At 37.5% G+C, this 10,510-nt stretch overlaps 1 protein-coding gene across 1 annotated transcript in view; it reads right to left on the bottom strand.

Annotated features, from left to right (window-relative positions):
- The window catches only part of DISP1 (dispatched homolog 1 (Drosophila)), a 70,638-nt gene extending 62,432 nt beyond the window's left edge, over positions 1 to 8,206 (bottom strand). The window contains exon 1 of the mRNA XM_008581015.1: positions 8,081 to 8,206. The gene's annotated coding sequence lies outside the window, so the exon portion shown is untranslated. The remainder of the gene's footprint in view (positions 1 to 8,080) is intronic.
- Positions 8,207 to 10,510: the final 2,304 nt, after the last annotated feature.

Here is a 10,510-nt window from a genome sequence, read left to right as displayed (position 1 = left end):
CAGACACTGTGGGCGTTCCTGTGGCCCTGGTCAAGGTCTTCTCTGGGCCTCTCACCTTCCCTCCATTATTGCGGCCCCCTGTGTGGTTGAGTTATCTCCCACACCAGGGTGCGAGCCCCCTGGGGGAGGTTCCCACAGCACACAGTTCCTCTTTGAATTCCCCCGGCGTGAGCTGGCTCAGCGCCCTCAGGCCAGCTCTTCGGCCGGATCAAGTGGGCTCGGGGGCACCCCGGTCACCCCTCTCCCGACCAGAAATCAGTCTGGGATTTTTCCAAACTGAAGGCCACAGAGATGGTATCTGCCTCCCGGAAGCAGGGAGTTTACCTGGGGCCGAAGCCCCAGGTGTGGTGGAGTGACAGTCTGGCCGGGATCCTCTTCCCTGCCCTCCCGACGCTGGCCGGGGGCTCCCCACGCCACCAGCCCCGCAAGAGATCTGCGGGAGGAGTGGGATTGGTGGCTGCTCCACAGGCCCCGGGGGGCCCCGTGCTGAGGCACACAAGTGGCACGGCTCAGTGAAGAGCCGCACCAAGCGAAGATGGCTGGCTTGCCCGATCTGAGCCGGCCGGCTCCGCCCCACCCCCCCCCAGAGCTGGGCCGGTTCCGCGCCTTCCTCTCTGTCTCTGCATCGCTGCTGCCGTCTTTCCTGTCCTTTGTTGCCTTGGGCTGCTCGGTCTCCCGGTGCGGTTGCGGCGCTCTCAGGAATCTTCTTTTGCATCGGCCCTAAAACCTCGAGACTGTAGTTGCTTTTTTTTCGTTGTAGATTAGTTGATCAGTGATTTATTTGTTTTTTGTTGCTCTTGGAAATGCAAATAGTACTCTGGCAGCGCAGCACACACTTCACAGGCTCTCTCTGTCCTCTGGCATGCTCACTCCAGACCCGTCGCATGCTCTCTCAACCTGGCTTCCATGGGCTCCCAGATGATGTATTTTAGAATAACTCTTTGTTTCACCAGATCCATAACACCAAACTTAAGAATAAATGGCAAGACTGGCTCACCAACAAGATCAATCCCGTGCTATAGCCAACCATCTTTTTCAGAAGAGTAATGCTCCCTAGAGCATAGTTTCACTAGATAAAACACTAAACCAGTGCTTCCAAACATATAGGGATCACCTGGGGACGTAGTTACAATGCAGATGCTGAGAAAGTCCACTGAGAGTGGGGCAACAAGCCTCCAACAACATGCCCACCCACTGGTCCCTGGAGTACATGTGGGTAGCAAGGCAGAATCACAAACTAGATGAGGAGGCTACAAGAGAATTAGGCCTAAGTAATGACAAAACGATACACAATTAAAGCAGAATGGGGCAAAATTAGGATGGAAATGATATCAGTTGACAGAGAACTAAAGGCCAATTTTTCTAATTAAGGCAGAGAAAAGTAACAAATTTTAACAGCACAGGTTGTAATTGATTATCAAGTTTAATTAGAGCTTGTCTCATGACACCCAAACTATTTGGCACACAGAAATAACAGCTGATAGGATTTTAATCTTTTTTAGTGCAACTGATATATGTGGACTGAAGCACCTTGCCCAGTAATTGGGTGAGATAATTTTTTTTTTTTTTTTGCCTCTCCAGTGGTACTAGATATCAGAAGGTGGGGTATGATATAAAGAGACCTCAAGCCTTTTTTCACATCAGGTATAAAGGCAGTCTGGGGAGTACCCATATCCATTATTTACCAAACCTGTTTTAATATGAAATGGTTCCTCTAAAATTGCTTGATGCTTATCCTAATATGATGGCCTCAGTTCTGATCACTGGTACCAAGCTGTCCTATTAATATTAGTGCTATGGCAAGAGAAATAAATAGCTTTTCTAAATGCCAAGAGAAATTGACAAAGAACTGTACTTTAGGCACCTCTGCAGTGGAGCTATTAAAGCTGGAAGGCAGAAGTACATTAGCCAGGCTTTGTCTCTAGGAATATTCTTCTCTCAAAGGGCTATTTAAAACATTTTCTATCACCTTGCCATGTCAAGCACTTATGGAGATGTTACTAAACCCATTACAGAGAAAACAGAGCGACAAAAATATTAAAGTGATTATCCAAATCACATGACTGGGATCAACCCCAGACCAGCACTACTGTAAAGGGAAGGCTTTTCCATTACCTCCAGGTGCCTCTAGGGCAATGCCAAGTTCAACTAGCTTTTATAGGACCACTAGAGGCTACCAATATAAAATTCTGTTTGAAGGTCCACATGAAAAATAGCCTCTGAATTCAGTATTTCCCAAGATAGTTCTGAAAGATACAATTCAGCATTCAAGAGTATCAGAGACATATTTCACTAAATTAAGGAGAGGAGTTACCCATCCATATATCATTCTATGCAAACTTGAAAAAGCAAGGCAGAGGACCGATCTTTGTTGTTGTGTATTATTTGGACTATGTTAAAATAATGTAATTGTGTGGGCCGGCCCGGTGGCGCACCCCGTGGAGGGCGGTGCTCCCGCCAAGGGTTCGGATCCCATGTGGAGACCAGTCCGCTCACTGGTTGAGCGCGGTGTGGGTGCGACGCCGGCAGTGGCGTCCCGTTGTGGGCGTGACACTGAGGGTTGTGATCCCGTTGCCAGTCATGAAAAAAGACAAAATAAAAAAAGGAAAATAATGTAATTGTGATCTGACAGCAAAAGCTGTATCTTTAATCAGAGAATCAGGCACTTTTATGGAACTTAATAGGATGGTCTTAAATAAAGAAATATAATCTTCTTCCCTTCTGAGGCGAATTAAATTTTCTTATTTCTTTGAGTTCATGAACTTTCTACCATTAAACTCTCCTTCAGTAAGAACACTTACAAATATCTTCACCTAATCACTTATGAACATTTTATATGTTGCACAAAACTATATGAAAATAAGGTATTATTGCCATTATTTCCCTTATGCAGAAGTTGCAATCACCTGGAAGCCATTTTCCCAAAGAAACAACATTATGCAGGTGAAGATCTATACCACTAAATACACACCTCATAAGAGCCTGTTAGGTATTAGTACACTTTATGCTGCACCATGAAAAAGCAAACTGAGTTCTAGGAAATCTGAAAGTGAAGGGTTACTATTCTTTTAAAATGAGAACTTACTGTATTGACTATTAAATTTATATTATCAAGTAGGTAGCTTAATTTACGATAATAAATACCACTTTTGAATTGAAATACATCTAACATTTCTACATAATCTCTTTAAAAATGATTATATACATGCTACATATTGATAAAGGCACCAATAAGGAGAAACTGTAAATATTATATATTTCATCTTTTACAAAACTTCTCATGTTATTTATAAACAGCTTAATGATACAGAAGAAAAATTAAAATTACCAAATAAAGTTTCTCCCCAGATTCACAACAAAAAGTTATTAAAGTAAAATAACTTTAGGAAGATATTGCAGTGCATGTGCATAGTATATCTGAAAACATTGAATTTGGAAAGAAGCATCACTGCTAGAAATGAGTTATGTTGTCACAGCAGAGATTTATACACATAGGGGTAAATTGACAGGAATTTCAGGGCTGTAGAAACATCAATCTCATTTTGTCCCTCTGGTAACAGTTCTATGTGGGAAAAGAAATGAGTGTAAAATGAAGTTTATCTTTTACAATCTGCGATAAATGATGTCAATAACATCTTCTTCGCATAAACATTTATCTTCCTAAATATGTACTTCAAGAGCACTATCACTGTACTGCAATTATTAAAGCAGTTGTCAGAGATCTCTTTTCCAAATTCATCCACAAAAATTATCATTCCACACAATATTCACCACTTTTCCCCTCACTCATGTTATGTGTTATATTCACAACCATCAACAGAGAGAGAGAGTCATTATTTTTGAGATCCTATTTCAGATGAGTTTAAATTCCATCAGGCTGCACTAATTTTTTTTGAACCCTAAGTCTGAAGAGTTATGCTAATTTTTATAACCAAAAATATACAAAATAAAACTAGAGAAGCTTTCTATAATGAGAAATGTCAAACAACAGTCATAAAAAAAATTCTTTTTTTTTTTCCTTTTTGTCTTTTTTCGTGACCGATAACAGGATCGCAACCCTCAGTGTTGCGCCCGTACTGCGACCGGCAACGGGATCGCAACCCTCGGTGTCGCGCCCGCACCACGCTCAACCAGTGAGCAGACCGGTCTGTATATGGGATCCGAACCCTCGGCGGGAGCGCCGCCACGCTCCCAAGCGCCGCACTCTACTGAGTGCGCCACCAGGCCGGCCCATAAAAAAAAATTCTACAAAGTCCTCCTATACGTAGTTAACTAACCCAAAGATCAGACATTTATCTAAACTCTGTAACAAGTCTTGAAGGGAGTGCAATAAATACAACAAATGGCTGCATGTTAGAATCACTTTGTGATGTTAGAAAAAAATTATAGACACTGGGCCCTCGCCCCAAGGGTCTGATTCAATTCATATTGTAATGGAGTATGTTTATTAGCTTTTTTATTCCCCAAAGCTCCTCAGATGACTTGAATGTGCAGCCAGGGCTGAAAACCACTGATCATACTGTATATAGTTAATCCTGATCAATTTATAAGAGTAAGCAACTGCCACTCAAAATATACAACATTCAGAAAATATTGTTTGAAATGCAGAACATTGCTGCATATTAGAAAACATTTGGATCTAGTACTCCAGGTTAGAAAAAAACCTTCACTTGTTTTTTTGGTTACAAGGAAAAGAGCTTCATCTACAGTACTTCTTAAGTTGGAAGGGTGGAGGCAAGGGGACAGCAAAGAGAAAGCCTTAAGACATCAGCTCAAGCAAAACAGTGAAGACTACATATGGAATAATGTTGAGGAAATATGAAATAAGTTGTCACATAGCCTCAATTACTTATGGATCTTTTGAAGACAGTTTAGGAAATGGTTAATTTGACTAATGAGTTTATGTAACCCTCAAGAAAAAGTATATCTCCAACCTCTGGTCAGTCTCTAAAATGAAGTTTCAAGCTCCCCTAATAAAAGAACATGCTCCCTAAAGTTCCATGCCAGGAAAAAAAAAAAAATTCTGGTTACATTTTAAGCATCTTAAACTTTCTAATTCTAGAGTCAGACAGCCTCCAGACACCAGGCCTGCTGTCTAGCCTCACATCCCTATCAAATAAGAATTACAAGATGCTTTGGTAATAAACAGGCTGCTCAAGATGTGAAAGGTCTGTCTTTAGGCCACAAGATTCCAAAAATCACAAAATGGACGGCTTTACAATTGAGCAATCTATCTGTATTATTATAACTCTTCCCTAGCATAAACAAGATTGCATTACTAAGCTTAACTAACATTGTTGAACAGATAACAAGCATGTCTAAAGACACTGTAAATGTTTAATACTTCACACATCTCAAAACCTCAAAACTTAGCAGCTCAAAAGAAAAAACCATCACTGAAGTAAATCAAACAGAAAATTCTACTATGACATATTGTGAGGCAAAAGAATGTGAGAGAATTTTTAAAATGTCTTTCGTAAAGCCCAAAACTGAGATCACCATAAAGCACTTAAAAGTTGTTTGATTTAGATGGTAGTGTGGTTTTTTTAAATATTATACTTAGAATTATCTAAATTTTTCCCACTAACGTTAAGTATCTGATACCAGGCCCCACTCCCTGCTGTTTTGTGAAGTTTGAGAAGCAGCAAATGAAATTTCCTAGAGCAGCTCCCCAAATGGGCTCTTCCCTGCAGAGTCCAGCAAATAATGTTTCTAGGGTATCCTTTAGCCTACTGAGCAACTTGAGAAACATCATTCAAGGTATTTGTATGAAACACAATTAAAGATATCCTTTTATTTAAAGGACTCTGAGATTTGCTTCAAGCTTAGAAAAACATCAAATTTATAAAAACTTTTTTCTTGTTAGAATTGAATCAGTAAATTAGCTCTTCGGAAGAGCCTGGGTGGAACTTTCATAAATTTTTTTCTATTCTTTACTCAAATTATCACTATAAATGCTCATGAATTCTGCTATTTGATTTCTTGTATATATTAGATGAACTGAAATTACATTTACTGTTGATGTTGGGATTCTCGTTTGCTCACAAGGGTAATTAAATCATATTTTCAGTTATTTAGCAATCATGTAATAAGCACCTACTGTGTTCCTTGTGAATGGCTTTCTTGGAATCTAAATATGTGAGCCTGTAATACATGAGCCTATTTAATGGTGATTAACACAAGAGAATAGAAATTAAGACGGAGAGAACAAAAAACTACCGTCTTCTCCAAGTCCAGGTTTTCTAATTTACTTTAGTTGCTTCGTTTTATATTTTTTCCAAAAGGCTGTGATTTGCCTTGATCCTAAATAACTCAGTTTTATTTCCTGTGTTAGGACATGATCAGGAATTGCAATTTTTTTAAAATAGGAAATGTTCACATAGTCTGTATGTCAAGGCTGTTTGTCACTCACAATGAGTTACAAGAATTATACAGTGAGAATGCTGAGATCCAATCCCAGAACTGAAGCACTTAGAATAGAGGGTAAAGAACTGCAAACACTGAAAAGCAGGTTTCCCAAGAGTTGCCAGAATAGGTCAATTGGTTCAATATATTTGATTTAAATTTTGAATGAATCAAATTTATAATACATATCATTTCCCAGACTGAAACAAAGTAACATGTATTATCTAAACTGCTTTGTAGGTCAATCATTTCAGACACTTAAACATTACAAATTTTTTATAATCAATGCAAACAGTTCATGCTCACAATTCTAAAATTCAGGTCTAAGATGTAACCTATATAAAAATACATAAAAATACTCTGCCTTATTTTTATATACTAAAACAAAAAGTTCCAAATGAAATATAATGCAATAAAATATTCCAATATTCAATCTTTTGGCGATGAAAGCATTCTAAGATAGTGTATTAGAGACGCAAGACTGAAAAATAAATAAAATAATGCAAAAGACTATTTTAACATTTTAAAAAGTAGAAATGTGTTAGCAGACATTAAAACCATGGAAAGTAGTAATCCCACTGCCTATAAGTGAAACAACTCATTAGTTAGAGCTTATTTACATAGTTTAGTGACTTCCCAGTCTTCATAGGGAACTGGAGTTTTGTTAATTATAAATATTATGATCTAAAATAACGCTTTTGTGGGTAAGAAGGACATATTTCATTATTTTTCTTTCAAAAGGAACACCTGTTTGTTAAAGAAAATTTTTAGCAAATTTGTGAAGTGTGTTCTCTATTTCTTACATTATCACTGAAGAAAGGCATTTATGGTCAGTCAATGATGCGCAAGAAATACCTCAGTTTTCATTATATTTTTCTGCTTAATTTTTTAAATGTCCATTTTATTATCAGACATAAAAGTATTTCACAAATTAAACTAGTTTGAATTTTTCTACCAGTCACATATAAATATCCATTCTCATTTTAAGCAAAAGTCAATATAGTGAATATATTCTGACTTGTACTTTAAGTAGTAAATCTAATCTAATCATAATATAGTTACCATTGTTACAATTAAAATTCATGAAACATTTAGTCAACTCTAATACAACTTTAGGGCGTATACCAAGCTGTGTATTTGAAATGAACTTTGATAAGAATTAAACTTGCTGTTGAAGCTTAGTTCCTAAGTGGGTATCTTCACCAAACTTCTTTCGTTATAGGTTGGAAGATGCTAATAATTTACTGTTTTCTTACAATATTTAATACACAGAAGTGGCTAAAGTGATTCCTATAATTCTATATCTATTTTTCTATCAACTGGTAATGACAGAAGCACATATTTTCAAAATTTTCTGATTTAGATAGTGGCTAAACAGTAATCTCAAAGTATGAAACAACATAAACTACTTTAAATCTTAGGTTTCCTTCTAACTTCATCTAAAAACACACATCTTAATAAACTTAAGAGTTGACCTTACGTTACTGTGCTAGACTATAATTCAAATAAACTTCACAAGATTTTAATGCACTGAAATGCCGTTCAAAGTTTACATTGGGGGGGGGGAAGGTGAACTGACATTTTTAAAACAATGCTAGAAACAAAGTTCAGTTTTAAAGTAAATTCTCCTACAATAACAAATACATACATGTAGAAGCAAGAATAAACGCAGTACCTTTATGTAGAAGAGGAAACTTCTGGCTCGGTCTGGTCTGCAGTGACTGCAGTAGCACCAGCCGTCACTGGCTACGGAACACAGCACAACAGAAAGCAATGAGTTGGCAGGAGCAGCTCCACAGAGAGGCAGGACAGACTGAAGGACAAGCACACGCAGATTGCTTTGAATTAGGCATGTTAAGGGCTGGAACTTTCAGTGTTTGCTCTCCTATAGGACAGGATAGTTTTTCTCCTACTTAACCCCTCGGGGCAAGGTCTTAATAATGGTAACAGCTGGCATACAGAGGAGCCTGATCTGAGCATGAGGTCAGCAAGCCAGGATATGAAGGTGACATGTAATTTCTAGCCTTTTCCTGCTTCTACAGGGAAACTGCATGAAGGGCTGTTTTTAGTTATAACTTCCTTTGATCTTCTGCATTTAAAGTTGCTTAGTAGGTTAAAGCAATGTTAGCTGATATTATTTGCTTTTTTAGCCTAACTTAAGTGTTACAGATTCAGTTTTCTGACACATAGGGCTACTACATTTAAAATAACACAAATAAACACCAGTTTGTGTTTATTTCCAAGTTCGAGGGATTCTTGAATTCTTTCACAAATGACTCTTGAGACCCTGATTTTAGAGGAGAAAGTTCATAGTTTTTAAGAGGCAGAGTTTCTTTTTTAAACAGGAAAGTATTAGTCAATGGAGTTACAAGTATTTTTCTTCAATTTTCCTAAACAGCAGTTTGTTAAATGATTTTGACATGGCTTTATATAAATATGTGGACACGATGATGCCAATATTTAAAATTCCACAACCACAACATAAAAACCTTTTAAATACCTGCAAACAAATGCTTTACGATTTACGAATGGCACCCCTTAGCAAATAAGTGATAATTTATTAAAACCATGAAATTTAACTCTTCATGACTTTGATAATAAAAATATGTAAATAATTCTTTTGGCAGGATTTTACTAATTTATTATACAAAGATACCACCTTCAAAAATTTCAAAAGCACAAGCAAAGGAAAAAATAGGTAAAATTGGGCTTCATCAAAATCAAAAACGTTTACAGATCAAAGGACATTATCATGAAAGTGAAAAAAGTCACAGAATGGGAAAAACTATCAGCAAACCATATATCTAAGGGTCTAGTTTCCAGAATATATTTTAAAAACTCTTACAACTCAACGATAAAAAGACAAATAATCCAATTTAAAAGAGGCAAAGTTTTTGAATAGACATTTCTCCAAAGAAATATACAAAGGGCCAATGAGCACATGAAAAGATGCTCAACATCATTAGTGACTTACAGAAATGCAAATCAAAATCACAATAAGATACCACTTCACATCCACTAGACTGGCTATAATAAAAAAAAAAACGAAAAATAACAACTGTTATTGAGGATAACCAGATGGAGAAACTGGAACCTTTATACTACCAGTGGGAATGTAAAATGCTATAGCCACTGTGAAAAAGTTTGCCAGTTCCACAAAAAATTAAAGACAATTACCATATGACCTAGCAATTCCACTTCTAGGTACAACCAATCCTCATTATTTGTGGATCCTGTACTTGTGAATTCACCTACTTGCTATATTTATTTGGAACCCCAAAATAATCCTGGTGGTGCTTTCACAGTCACTCAGACATGCGCGTGCACAGAGTGGTGAGAAGCCTGAGTTGCCAGGAGCACGTGTTCCCAGGTGAGGTCAAACAAGGCGACACTCTTGTGTCCACAGCAACTTTATGGACATAACTACCACAGATAGCGAGAAATGATTGCATATACCCAAGAGAAGTGAAAACATGTGTTCCCGGAAGCATTATTCATAACAGTTGCTATGAAACAACCTAAATGTCCATCAACTGATGAATGGATAACAAAATGTGGTATATCCATACAATGGAACATTATTTAGCCATAAAAATAACAAAGCAGTAATTCATGCTACAGCATAAATGAACCTTCAGGGCTGGCCGGTTAGCTCAGTTGGTTAGAACACAGCCTTATAATACCAAGGTCAATGATATGGATCCCTGTACTAGCCAGCTGCCAAAAACAAAAAACCCTAACATAAATGAACCTTCAAAACATTATGCTAAGCGAAAGTTAGAAACAAAAGGCTACATATTGTAGGATTCTATTTATATTAAATACTCAGAATAGGCAAACCTAGAGAGACAAAAAGTAGACTAGTGGTAGCCAGGGGCTGAGTTGTTGGGGATAGGAAATGGGGAGTGATGGCTAATAGATAGTTTCTTTTTGGGTGACGAAAATGTTCTAGAATTAGACAGTGGTGACTGTTACATAACCTTGTGAATATACTAAAAACCACTGAATGGTACACTTAAAAATGGTGAATTTTTTGATATGTGAGTTCTATCTCAATAAGAAAAAATAGAAAAGAAAGGTATGGAGTTCTAGCCATTAGACAAGT

The sequence above is a fragment of the Galeopterus variegatus genome, unplaced genomic scaffold (assembly GCF_000696425.1).
Source record: "Galeopterus variegatus unplaced genomic scaffold, G_variegatus-3.0.2 Scaffold2235, whole genome shotgun sequence".
Classification (NCBI taxonomy): domain Eukaryota; kingdom Metazoa; phylum Chordata; class Mammalia; order Dermoptera; family Cynocephalidae; genus Galeopterus; species Galeopterus variegatus.
This window is presented reverse-complemented; position numbering and strand designations above follow the sequence as displayed.